The 13,168-nt window shown below is 39.3% G+C and overlaps 1 pseudogene; it reads right to left on the bottom strand.

The window, feature by feature from the left end:
* Window positions 1-3,191: 3,191 nt before the first annotated feature.
* Window positions 3,192-12,536, bottom strand: LOC126004471 (glyceraldehyde-3-phosphate dehydrogenase-like; annotated as a pseudogene).
* Between the last annotated feature and the right edge of the window lie 632 nt (window positions 12,537-13,168).

The following is a 13,168-nucleotide window of genomic DNA, read 5'->3' as shown; positions in this document are numbered from 1 at the left end:
GAATGGGTGTTGGACCTTATCAAATGCTTTCTCTGCATCTATTGATATGATCATGTGATTTTTGTTTTTCTTGTTGATGTTGTGTATGATGTTGATATATATACGGATATTAAACCATCCTTGAATTCCTGGTATGAAACCTACTTTGTTGTAGTGTATGATCTTCCTTATCATGCATTGGATCCTATTTGCCAGGATTTTGTTGAAGATCTTTGCATCAGCATTCATCAGGGATATTGGTCTGTAATTTTCTTTTCTGGTAGCATCTCTGTCTGGTTTTGGTATCAAGGTGATGTTGGCTTCATAAAAGCTGTTTGTGAGTGTTCCCGTTTTTTTTCAATTTCATGGAAGAGTCTGGCGAGGATTGGTAGTAGCTCCTATTGAAAGGTTTGAAAGAAGTCATTAGTAAATCCATCTGGGCCTGGTCTTTTCTTTTTGGAGACACAAGTTTTTTTAAATATTATGTTCTTCCAGGAAAATGTATCTATCAGGAAAGAATAAAACAGCACAGAAGCACAAGGAAATTAATGAGAATAATGATTTTTTTCCCTAATCAGAAAACCCTGTAAGTTTGTGGATACTTCTTAAAGTATATTATAGAAAGCTTATTAGCTGAGTCATTTAGAATAAAATCAGACAAAATTTCCCCAAATATTCTGAAGCAATCCCTCACATTAAATAAAATAACTTAATGAGTAAATGTAATTGATCTTTCTCATCTCTAATTGTACATAATTTTCCATTTTCTACACAGAATTCCCCAATTAGTTTATCATCCTCTCTTCTCTTTTGGGGTTACACAAATATGAAATATGATGTTCTAGAAAATGTACATAGTTGTAATACTGAAAATCAATCCATGCTATTTATTTTATGACAATACAGTAAGGAGCAATTATTTAATATCAATCACATGTATGCCATGGAAATACTCTTAATGGCATATAGCAATTTAGAAAGAAAAATAAACCATGCCAATTTGGAATATATATATATATATATATATATATATATATATAGTCAGCATCATGTAATAAAACTTGGTGTGCACAATGAAAGCACTAAAAACCAAGGTTCCTTTATTTAAAAAAAATACCACTTATTTTAGCTTCCCAATTTCAGTTGGCTACCTTCAAATTGGGTAGAGTTACAGCTCTGTCTATAAATACCCTATCTATGATTACTTGAGGTGCTTTGTACATCATCTTTCAACTTTGCCACATTAAACTAAGCTCCTGGGGTATGGAGGGGACACCTCGATCCTGTGGAGCAAAGGGGACCAAAATCTCACACCTATGAACTAATTTCCAGGAGTAGTCCCTAATCACTGTTGAGTGTGGCTCAAATTCCAAAACAAAACTAATATTTGTAGTTAGTTGCTCTCCCAGAAATACTTCCTCTGGGTGACAATTGTCTGTGACTTCACCAATCATTGGCTCTACATTCCAGCCAACCTCAATATCTTTGGATAAAGTTCAGATTTAAGGATCAAATTTTTGTCTATTTCCCAGTTCTTTGAAACTGATAAACACCAGTTCTCTACTCTACAATGGGATCTTCATACACATGCACTTAGACCAGAGGCCAGACAGACACTTTGAGATCTAGTTCATATCAAAGAGATCAGTATTTTTGTTGGTTGTTTTTTTTTTTTATTTCATTTTATTTTGTTTACTTGGTTTGTTTTCTTTTGGGTTTTGTTTTTTGTTTTTGAATCACACTGCTTATGCTTATGGGCTACATAGAAATTACTCCTGGCAGTGCTCAGGGAACCATATGGAATGCCAGGAATCAAACCTTGGTTGGCTGCATGCAAGGTAAGTGCCCTACCCAGTCCTCCAACCTTTGTTTTTAAGTCCCTTAATGGAGGGTTCTGTAGGAACCTTCCTATACATTATTTCCTTCTGGTAGTTTAAACTGGAAAAAGGAAGTAGTAAACCTGAAACTGCTTCCCATATAACTGGGCTTATGCAAGCAGGGACTCATTTAGTGTCAGAATCCTTAGTATTCCCTGTATTAACCTTCATCATAGCCTAGGGGCAGGCAGACCATTTCTGTACAACTTATTCACCATAGGATTTCCTATTAGAATATCCTACTTCTGCATTTCCTCTCATCATTTCTTTCTTTCTTTTTTTTTTTTTTTTTTTGGGGGGTTCACACCCGGCAGCTCTCAGGGGTTACTCCTGGCTGTACACTCAGAAATTGTTGCTCCTGGCAGACTCAGGGTACCATATGGTATGCTGGGATTTGAACCACCATCCTTCTGCATACAAGACAAATGCCTTACTTCCATGCTATCTCTCCGGCTCCTCCTCTCACCTTTTCACATTCCAACTTTATCTTCTGTATCCTGACTAGACTCATTTGAGGGAGGGGGATTCTTTTTTAATCCAAAGAAATAAAAAATAACAAATGTACTATATTTTTTCTACATAGATCATTCCATGGATATATACAAGAGCTATATCCATGTACATAATCAAAAAACCAAATGACTGATTTTGACAACAGCGACTGAGCAGAACTTTTTCTGGGACTATAAAGAGAAACATTAAGTTGGACAACCGACATGCCTGTAGTCTGTAGTGGTCTTTGACAGTATGCTTCATGGGTGGAGACACCCTGTATCCGTTAGACCAATGGAATTTTCTTTCTAATTTCCTCAACATTTGTTGTGCCTATAGAAAAAAAAAAAGCCATACCTACCCCTCCCCCACTTTTTTCTTTTCTTCTTTTGATTTTATTTATATTCTAGAATCAGGGTCTCAAACTCAAGTGCCACAATGCTGCCCTCCGTATAACATTTTGTGGCCCTGCCCTAGAGGAATCTTTTTATTTTTTTGTTTTTTTGTTTTTTGTTTTAGTTGTTTGGGTCACACCCCCCAATGTTCAAGGCTTACTATGACTTTGCACTCAAGGATCACCCCGACTTTGCCTCCTGCGGCCCCCAGGTAAATTGAGTTTGAGATCCCTGTTAAATAGAGGAACCCACCCATGTTTTCCTTAGAACCAGAGAACTTGTATCATTTTGTTCTGTCTCATATTTCTATGTCTTCCTACAAATTGAGAAAAGGAAAAAAAGAGGAGGAGGGGCTAAGTGGTCTCAGGAGCATTGAGTGGGGGAAGGTCAGATCTAAATATCCAGGCCAAAGTCAACAATAGACTCAAGATAACCAAACTATAACAAGCTAAACTGTTGTAGATGTCTTGCGTCTCAGCAATTCTCGTGGGTCATAATCCTTTCACGGGAGGAAAACGGGTAACACGAGAGGACAAATATGAAATATGAAATAATGATACCACACGCAGTATGTGGGGTCAACACGTTTCTGGCAGGAGTGCGACAAGTTTAATTTTTTTGTTTGTTTGTTTGTTTTTTGTTTTTGGGCCACACCCGGCGGTGCTCAGGGTTACTCCTGGCTGTCTGCTCAGAAATAGCTCCTGGCAGGCACGGGGGACCATATGGGACACCGGGATTCGAACCAACCACCTTTGGTCCTGGATCGGCTGCTTCCAAGGCAAACTCCGCTGTGCTATCTCTCCGGGCCCAAGTTTAATTTTTTTAAGCAGGGAAATTTATAGGGGAAAAATTAGCCACAGGCGAAGAATAATTGTAATCACAAAGCCTAGTATAACAATAACAATACCTAAACTATGGGTGTGACTAAAAATTCTAAGTTACAAGAGAGAAGGTCAAGGTAACTCCCTGCAAGCCACTTTAAATGCAAAATCAGGATTAGGAGGAAGTAGGAAAAATCTAGAAATTTGATCTTTCTAGGCTGGACTCTATATTTACAGAGGTTAAGTAAAGGGCGGTACCAAAATCCCCAAGAATGAGCTTCCCTAATTTTAAGGAGGGTCAAAAGTCAAAATCTGTATTCTGGTTACGCCCTTGATTACCAGAAACTGCCGCTGCAAAGGACATATTTGAAAAGGAGAGAAAAATTGTCCTTGCTTTTAGGGCTGATTATATCCAGAAAAAGGGGTTCTCAAATAAACTTTGGTGCTGGAATTTCAAATAATTTGAATTATCAAATTATCAAATATCAGATTGATAGAGGTCAATATTTTGCCTGATATAAACAAAGGAGAGATAGTCAGATACTGACTGAAAATGTAATGCCAGGCGTCTCTTTGGAAATTCCTCAACCATCCACGCAGGGGAAAAAGGCGTCCACAGCGGGCCTTTTGAGGAACTCCATGGGGGTTAAATTAGTTCACCAGGAAAATCTGAGGATACATCTGGTAGGCTGAGCCCTCCTAAAAGCTTAGGCATGCCCTGGCACTAAACACAAAATGGACCTGTTACACTAATAGTCCAGGGGGTTAGGGGTGGAGGTATGGGATGCATGAGGAGAACTATGGTAGAGGGAGGTCAACTTTGGTGGTGGGAATGGCCCTAATTCACTGTCACTGAATGTCTAAAATACAACTGTGAAAGACTTGTAACTTATAATGGTCTTAATAAAAAAAATGACAGAAAAACATTAAATAAGAAAAACTTGTTCCCAGAATCATCATTCTGACACTGTTTACATGTTTCATTTTACTCTCAAATTTCTTATATCAATAAGAAGCTACATATATACTAGTACATATTCTTTTCTTTAAAAAAATTATACTAGGTTATTCTATGGGAAGTATTAACGTAAATATATATATATATTAATTTGAGATAATTAAGTCTTGCAGAAAAGTTGCAAAAAGTAGCTCAAAGAATTTCTGTACACACTTTACCCAGATTTCCCAAATGTCTCATGTTGACATTTGCTCATATTTGCTCTAGAATTCACTCTGTCATCTATTTCTCTCCTTTTTTGACTAGTATTCTTTTGTTAAACCATATGAGATGAGTTCAGACATAAGGGATTTTTACCCCTGAATGACCCATTTGGTGCTTGTAGAGTCAAGGAGCTTCTCTAATATATGCACAGTATAATTAGGCCACCAAAAGAACCATCCTGACTGAGTACTCCCTACAGAGATAAAAAGATTGAGAAGTTGAATTTGGGAAAGGACAGTCTGATCACCATGATACTTTTCACATAAGCCAAGCATTTCACAGGAATTCCCCACATAGGGAATGTTAGTCTGGAGGCCCTGACAAAGAAAATTTTTATTTAAAAGGGGACAATGTGAAAGTTCTAGAAATAAATGGTAGTGGTTGCACAACTATGTGAATATATTTAATGATGCTTATTTGTACTCTTAAAACCTATTAAAATAGCACATTTTAGGGGAGATATGTCTTACTACAATTTTTTCATTTTATAAAATGTTATGAAAAATTGATAAATCCTTAAGTAAGTGCAACTTTGAGCCAAACTAGACCACCTGTTTTTGACTGTTGATGTCTGTTAAGACTTTGTTCTATTACACCAGTGAGGAGCTCAGAGAGGCAGTGATGTTCCCAAGATTCTCTCATATCAAAGCCAGATTCAACTCAGAATCTGCAGCAACCCTCACACACTTGCATTACCCATATCCCTGCAGAATGCCCACAGCTCAAGCTTTGACTTACAAGCCTCTACCTAAACCTTCCAAGTAAATGAAGACTATGAAAATACCTGGGGATGACTGTCCCAGAGTCGCCTTGAAGAATTAAGTTGGCATCCTCAAAATTCTTTTGGTGATTTGTGAGCAAACATGTAGGGAAGAAAAGGAGCTCTCTGTACTTTTGAGGCTCTAGGAAGTCCTGAAGTCCCTGCAGGACACAGTGCCCAAACCCACTCTTCAAGGGGCCTAATCAACAATCAACAGAGGATGAGAGCAGGTACAGACCCTGACACACTGCCTTCCAGAGACTTCGCTTCCCTTCAACACAGCTCCCAATGTGCTCATTAACTTGAAGGGGGATGGGTGACCTGTCGTGGTATTTTCCTTGTGCTGCTGAGCTTATATTTGCACCTGGACACATATCCATTAGTGGTGTCTTAGTATGATCTTAAGAAAGTCCTTTTCATGTTGTCTCCCAAACATCCCTAAAGGAGAAACAATCTTGTATCTGTCACCATGGGACAAGTTTCATTGTCTTCTAAATGTATTATGTATGTGGATGTAGTATGTATTATGCATTATGTAGTAGCTCTATGAGATAGAGTATGCCCATCCTGTGAGTCAAGAAACTGAATATTCTGAAGCCAAAACTTGCCTACTTGCCTCCTTGCTCTTTATTATGATCCTGAATAACCCAATGAGGAAATGGTTTTTTATCTTGCTTCTGCATACAGTAGAAATAGCTTGAAGCTAGCAACCTTTATAATAAGGCAGTTATAGTTATAGCCACCCTTCTCCAGAACTGACTGCATGCTGTCACATCCTCATAACAAACTACAAGGTAAGTTATTGTTCTCATTTTTGTAGAAAACTAGAAAGAAGAATTCAGGATCCAAGAGCTAAAGAGAGCAATACCATAGTAACTGAGTGAGAAGCAGGTTTTGGAACTGCCCCCAAAAGAATATGAGAAAACTGCATGAAGGGAATTGCATTGGTTATCTGAAGCTGCCAAACTAGATGGCTTACACTACAGAAATAATTGCACTCAATGTCCATTTCTATTCTATGAGTCTTTGACTTCTAGTGATCTTCCACTTTCCCTGAGAACCTTAGCCTTTAGGCCATTATTCCATTTTCTGTTTCTGTCTACCTGGTACCTTCTACATCATCTGCATTGGTATTCAGTCTCCCTTTACTTTCTTTTCTAACAATGTGAGCCATTGCTTTTTAGACTTAAATCTATGATCATATTACTCCAAGATCTTTACTCACATCTGCAAAGTTGCTGACTGTAAAAAAGTCATATTTACAGATTCCAGTGGTTAGAATGTGGAAGACATATAGTGTGAGCAGGAATATGGTTCTGTGAACTACAGATACCTTCCCAACAGAAAAGAGTGAGCTTATGTCTCCAAATTGCTAGCTTAGTGTTAATGGTCTTAAAATACTTTTTTCTTTTTAACCCTGGGGCACAGTGAACTTAATTGATGGTGTAACACAAGGTGGGGATCCCTCATTTCCTCCCATTCTTCTGAGGATCTGGGATAAAAGATGGAGGTCAGGAGTTTCTGGAATGCCCCTTGGCCATCATGGCACAGATTTTCAGAAGGGCCATATACAGTTGTCTGGGGGCAGTGATGGCATGTACAGTGGTCATTCCACAATGCCAAAGTTGTTGGGTAAATTGGGGAAAGACTCCTCAGCAGCTGAGACTACTCTCTTCCTTTTTTTGCATTCACTGGGACTGGTGGCTCTGGAATGCCATTTTTCTCCTTGGAGACCATATGGACCATGAGGTCTATCATTCTGTTGCTTTAGCCAAAATCTTTGTCATACCAAAAACCGAGCTTTGGCAAAGTGATAATTATAGGTGATGCCAGCACCAGCATCAAAAATGGAGGAGTGAGTGCCACTGTTAAAGTCTCAAGAGATTAACTAAACCTCAGAGTAGCCATAAGTGCCTTTGATGAATCTCTGCAAGGCCTGTTTCACCACTTTCATGACATCATCATATTTGGCAACTTTCTCTAAGTGACAGATCAAATCCATCACAGAGACATTGAGGATGCAGATGCATGACAGAGAGTTTTCCATTCAGCTCAGGAATGACCTTTGGCAGTGACAGTCCTAGGCAGTGGGGATGGATGATGTTCTGGCATGCCCTTGGCCATCATGCTACATATTCTTAGAAGGGTCATTCCATCCACAATCTTCTGGGTGGCAATGATGGCATGTACTGTGGTCATGAGACCTTTCACAATGCCAAAGTTGTTGATGACTTTGGCCAAGGCTGCCAAGCACTTCTTAATGCAAGGACATTCCTGACAATCTTGAGGGATTTGTGGTACTTCTCATGCTTCACACCCAGCACAAACATGGAGTCATTGGCAGAAGGTGCGATAATCACCTTCTTGGCAAATCCTTTCAAGTGAGCCTGAGCCTTCTTCAGGATGGTGAAGACCCTAGTAAACTTCACAAAATATTACACACCAGCTTTACCCCCATTTGAAGTTAGTGGGATCTTGCTCCTTTCCTTGCAGCTTTTCCATTGATAAACAACTTACCATTTTCTGCCTTGAGTATGCCACTGAACTTGCTGTTGGTGGAATTATACTGGAACATAGACCATGTATTTGAGGTCAATAAAGGGGTAATTGATGACCACAATATTCACTTTGCCAGAATTAAAGGAAGCCCTGGTAACCAGGCAGCCAATGTGGCCAAATTCATTTACTCCAACCATTGATATCATGTCTCCTAGATGTGGCTGGCACTGCACAATAATAGGTGACGTCTGTCAAATAGGAGGAACAGAGAGCTTTGACACACTTTGCATCAATACTCACATTGAACTTGTAACTTGCTCCTGTTTTTCCACTCCAGTCTTTCTTCCAATTCTCCTCCTTCCTCTTCTTCTATCTCTTCCTCTTCCTCTTATCTGAGTGTCTATTTGCATAATCTTGTTCTCTAGTAGATTAATGGGCAGTGCATTCATCTACTAAAACTGACAAGATAAAGCACTACAGTCTGGGACTCAGCCAAGAGAAATACATTGCTCTCAATTCCTGAGGATGCAAATTGAAGACCAATTATTTGGCAGGATGGATTTCTTCAGATGTCTCCATCCTGTGCTTGAAGATGGTTGTCTGTTTTTACATGGTCTATCTTTTGTACATGTTGTAGTCCTAACTGCCCCTATTTATAAGGAGCCTCATCCTGTTGATTAGGGCCCACCATAAAACCTCATTTTAATTTTATTTCTTCTCTAAAGACCCTCTCTCCAGAGACAGACACATACTTAAACACTGAGGACTGAGAGCTTCATTCTACAATGTAAAAGTGAGGGATACAGTTCAATACTCGACAGTATTAACAAAAACTTAGATTGCATATTTCTCAAGGCACTGGAGAGGGGGAAATCCAGGCAGTGTTATCCCTGCCTTAGTTCTGATTACTAAGGAGAAGTGAGCAGTTTTGTGAGCAGTTACTGCTGAGAAAGAATGTACTCAGCCATGAAAACATACCAGTTACTGCATGGGAATCATCATTGGGAGTCCAATCAGAGATTTCTATAGACCTAGAAACATCCTGGTGTTGTGGCTGCTGCTGAGGACATGCAGAGAGGGGCCATCCAGAGGCTGCCATTCTTATGAGAAACAAGGCTCCGTAATTTACTTTTCTCTTCACCCCAGCACCAGGACCTGATCACTTCTGAAGCCTTGGAGAATTTTCTTCACAGAATCACAGGAACTATTTCAGCTCTTCTGGAGAAAGTATATAAGTCTGGAGTTAAATATTTTCTTCACTTTGTCCACATTTATGGAAATTAACTGAATTAATTGAGGGTGGGTTTCTTCTAGAGATCCTATCTTCTGTGCATATTAGAGAAATAAATAATTCATGTTTCTTTATGGGGCTTTACTGTTGCCAAGGCACTTCTATTGGTAACCTCCTTTTGAGTTAATGTTGAGACCACTTTCTGATCCCTCTCTTATTCTTTCACCTTGACATCACATATAGGTCCTTTAGGAGAAACAACTCCAAGTTGTTTAATTAGCAAGAGAGATAGGAGTTAAATCCAGAATTTCTTACTTCGTCCTCCAGGCTCAATCTCATGGGAGGTTTACAGAGCACAGGCCTATATTTCTGGTCTCATTTTGCCTTGCTTTCACCAGGGCACTGGCAGCTCATAGGACAACCTTAGCACAACAATTCTTTCTAGGTGCCACCCAAAGTAGATTTTTTTTGTGTCTGTTTCACAGACTGTGAGAGACTCAAGCAGAGTTCTAGGAAAATATTGCAATATTGAATGAGAAACTCATTCAACATTTGTCACAAGAATGTTAGCAAGAATTACTGGCTATAAAAAACTTACAGTTGTGTAAGTATCTGAGAAAATATATGATAAATATATATAATATACTTACATATTATATATAAAATAAGTATATTGGTTTAGGGCCATATGGTAATGCACAGGCATTGCTCCTGACTCTGCACTCAGGAATTAATACTTATAGTGTTCAGGAGACAAAATGAGATAGCAGGGATAGAACTTAGGTCAGTCATGTGCAAAGCAAACACCCTACATGCTGTGCTATGTCTCTGACTAAGAAAATAATTTTTGAGGGTAACATTATAGTTATAAAGAGGGTAAAGACTAGGTGGAGGGTGGTTATGCTCATAGATAAAAATATAAGATAAATAATTGATATATTACAGATGAATAAATTAAAAATTAAAGATATATAACATAATGATAGATACAGATAACAGATTAATGGTAAATAACAGTTTGATTATAATGATGATAGATAACTTGGATAAATATATCAGATAGATAATAGACAATAGTAATTATAGACAGCAGATAGATGATAGATAGAAAATATATGATAAAGGAGAGCAGTTTTATATAAACATATATATATATATATATGCTCTATATGACTTGGCATCTTGCTCCTATTCCATTTAGATCATATCGTCTACTTAAACTAAGGACAAAGAACTTTTTACCACTCTAGGGTAACAGTCATGCTTTTTGGTATTTGAAGAAATGATGCATCTGGTTCAGCATCCCTGTTAGAAAGGTATTGTCCCAAGACAGTTAGAAGCATCTGCATACAAATAACCTCACAACCTTGCCACTCCGTATATCAGTACTAACAGAATTTCCTAAAAGGTTCTGATGTTCATGCCCAACTAGGACTATGAAGAAGAATGACTTCTGACAATTCTAAACTAGGGGGCTTCTAAGACCCTACTAGGCATTGTCCTAGCAAAGAGAGCTGTGGTGTGATGCTGAGAGTTATGTCACCTTACTCTGTACTGAGCATATAACCAGAAGCAAGCCAGCAGTGCCCCAAAGAAGTCTGTGTTCTAGAGGGGAGGAAAAGATAATTTGAACAGCAACAAGGGCAAGCCAGGAGCACATCACTCTTTATAGAGGATGATCTTTGGCTCTGGGTCCTGCAGACTGAAGTGATCTGCAAATGGGACCCACTGGCTGCTGACATCTCTTCCTTGTTGAAATTGTTGGCAAGAGTATAACATGCTCCCAAAGAATGGGCTTGTTATGAGTGTGAGAGGAATGAAAGTGAGTGACTTTTATTAGCAACTATTGGCAAGAGTCTTGCCAGCGCTGAAGAATTTCTGCTAAGAAATAATATATGGATTATTTTTAATGCCAAATAACTAAATAAGATGAATGAGCCAAGAGGCAGAGAGATACTACAGGAGGGAAGGTGTTTGCCTGCATGTGACTGACCAGTTCAATCTCTGGCATTACATAAGCTTCCCTATATAGTGTGACTCCAAAGCAAAACCCAATAAAAAAGGAGCTGCAGGGCCAGAGAGAGATAGCATGGAGGTAGGGCGTTTGCTTTACATGCAGAAGAATGGTAGTTAGAATCCTGGCATCCCATATGGTCCCCCAAGCCTGCCTGGAGCGATTTCTGAGCAAAGAGCCAGGAATAACCCCTGTGTGCAGCCTGGTGTGACCCAAAAAACAAACAAAAGAAAAGGAGCTGCAGAACAAATTGCACTGTCTGCAAAAGGCACCATTTCTGGAATTTAACTGACAAATCCCCCTCTCTACCCTCTCAGGTGCAAATACCCACAGAGCACTCTGTGCCCATTACCCACTTTGGGGCTATTGGAGCCCTGGTGGCCAAGGCCAGTTACCTAGGTCAAGCTGTTTGGGCTAAGTTCTCAACTATATTTGAGGAGAAAGAGAGGGAGGGCCTTATCACAACAATATGTAAAAAGATATCTGAAGACAAGTGGGAATAAATCTAACCTAAATCCAAATAAAAAGTCTGCCTTTTATTCCTGCCTTAAATCTATAATCTGAAAATGAAGACAGGGGTTCATTCTTAGCAGCAAATAATACTTAAAGATTTATCTAAATAATTGTAACATTCTCCTTTTTAAGTCAGGTTCAGAGAAATTCCATCAGTAATTTTATAACTAATGATTCAAATATCTTTTTTATTTCAATTAAAAAAAAAGACTGTCTTTCATTCATATCTTCCTGGAAAACTGAATTGCAGAGATGGGCCTGGCACCTTGGTGGCTCTTGATACTCAGAAAACTCAGTAATGCCCACCAAGTCAGGCTTGCAGGGAAGAAGGGGCTGGGTGTTGGCAGGACAAGACTTTCCAGAGGCTGCAGAACCATTTGAAGCATGTTGCATCTTGGTGATCAGAGATGTCCCCTCTGCCTGACTTCTATTAATGTCAACTTGCAGATTTGAGCACTCTGCAAATGAATCAGACATTGAATGAGGAAGTTTCTGCTGTGAAATGCTGGAGATACAGGCTTACAGGCACAGCAGGCAGCTCCTAGCAGTGCCAAATGTTCATACTTTCCAGGGTAACCCTGGTTACCTGAAGACAATGAGCCTCTGGTAGCATTCCTGGCTTGCCATATGGACCTTTGCCCAATAAGCAGCTGCTCTGAATTGCCCTCAGCTCCGCTGAGCCCCAGGCCCACAATACCCTTTGACCCCTGCCTCCATTATCTGGGCCCACCATCCCTGCACCATTGGTTGATGTCCCTTCACCCCTTGCCATAGCCATCCCATCCCAAGATGATAAGGACATACAACCAGGGAGCTTTTAGCCCTAATCTGAAATTCACAATACATTGAATTGAAAAAAGTACAGACTTCACTTGGCAGCAAAGACTGATCTGAATTGTCCTCATGCTATTTATTTACAATCTTCATGCATCCCATTGAGTATGAATAATCTTCATGCATCCTATTTAGTATGAATAATCCTTGTGTTTCTCCACAGAAATATTAATATTCTATTATGTCTGTGGTAGGTTTTAGATAACATATTCTGAACATTCCCTTTCTAAAATTGGAAAAATTCTCATTCTCTGTTCTTGGGTTTTCAAAGAAGAGGTTGTATGCTAATGAGCAGTTGTTTCTGCGACTATTTCTGCTTACCCAGCACCATTCTAGATGCTTCACATGTTTGCTGAAAACTAATCACAACAAAACTTAACAAAAAGAAGGTCCAGAGAGATAGCAGAATAAGTAGGGCATTTGCCTTGTGCTCAGTTAAGCTGAGTTCAATCCTCAGCACCATATAAGGAACCCCCAGGTCCCTCATCTCCATGCTCCAGAAGTGATCCCGGAACAAAGTCAGGAATAAGC

The sequence above is a fragment of the Suncus etruscus genome, chromosome 3 (assembly GCF_024139225.1).
Source record: "Suncus etruscus isolate mSunEtr1 chromosome 3, mSunEtr1.pri.cur, whole genome shotgun sequence".
Lineage (NCBI taxonomy): Eukaryota > Metazoa > Chordata > Mammalia > Eulipotyphla > Soricidae > Suncus > Suncus etruscus.
This window is presented reverse-complemented; position numbering and strand designations above follow the sequence as displayed.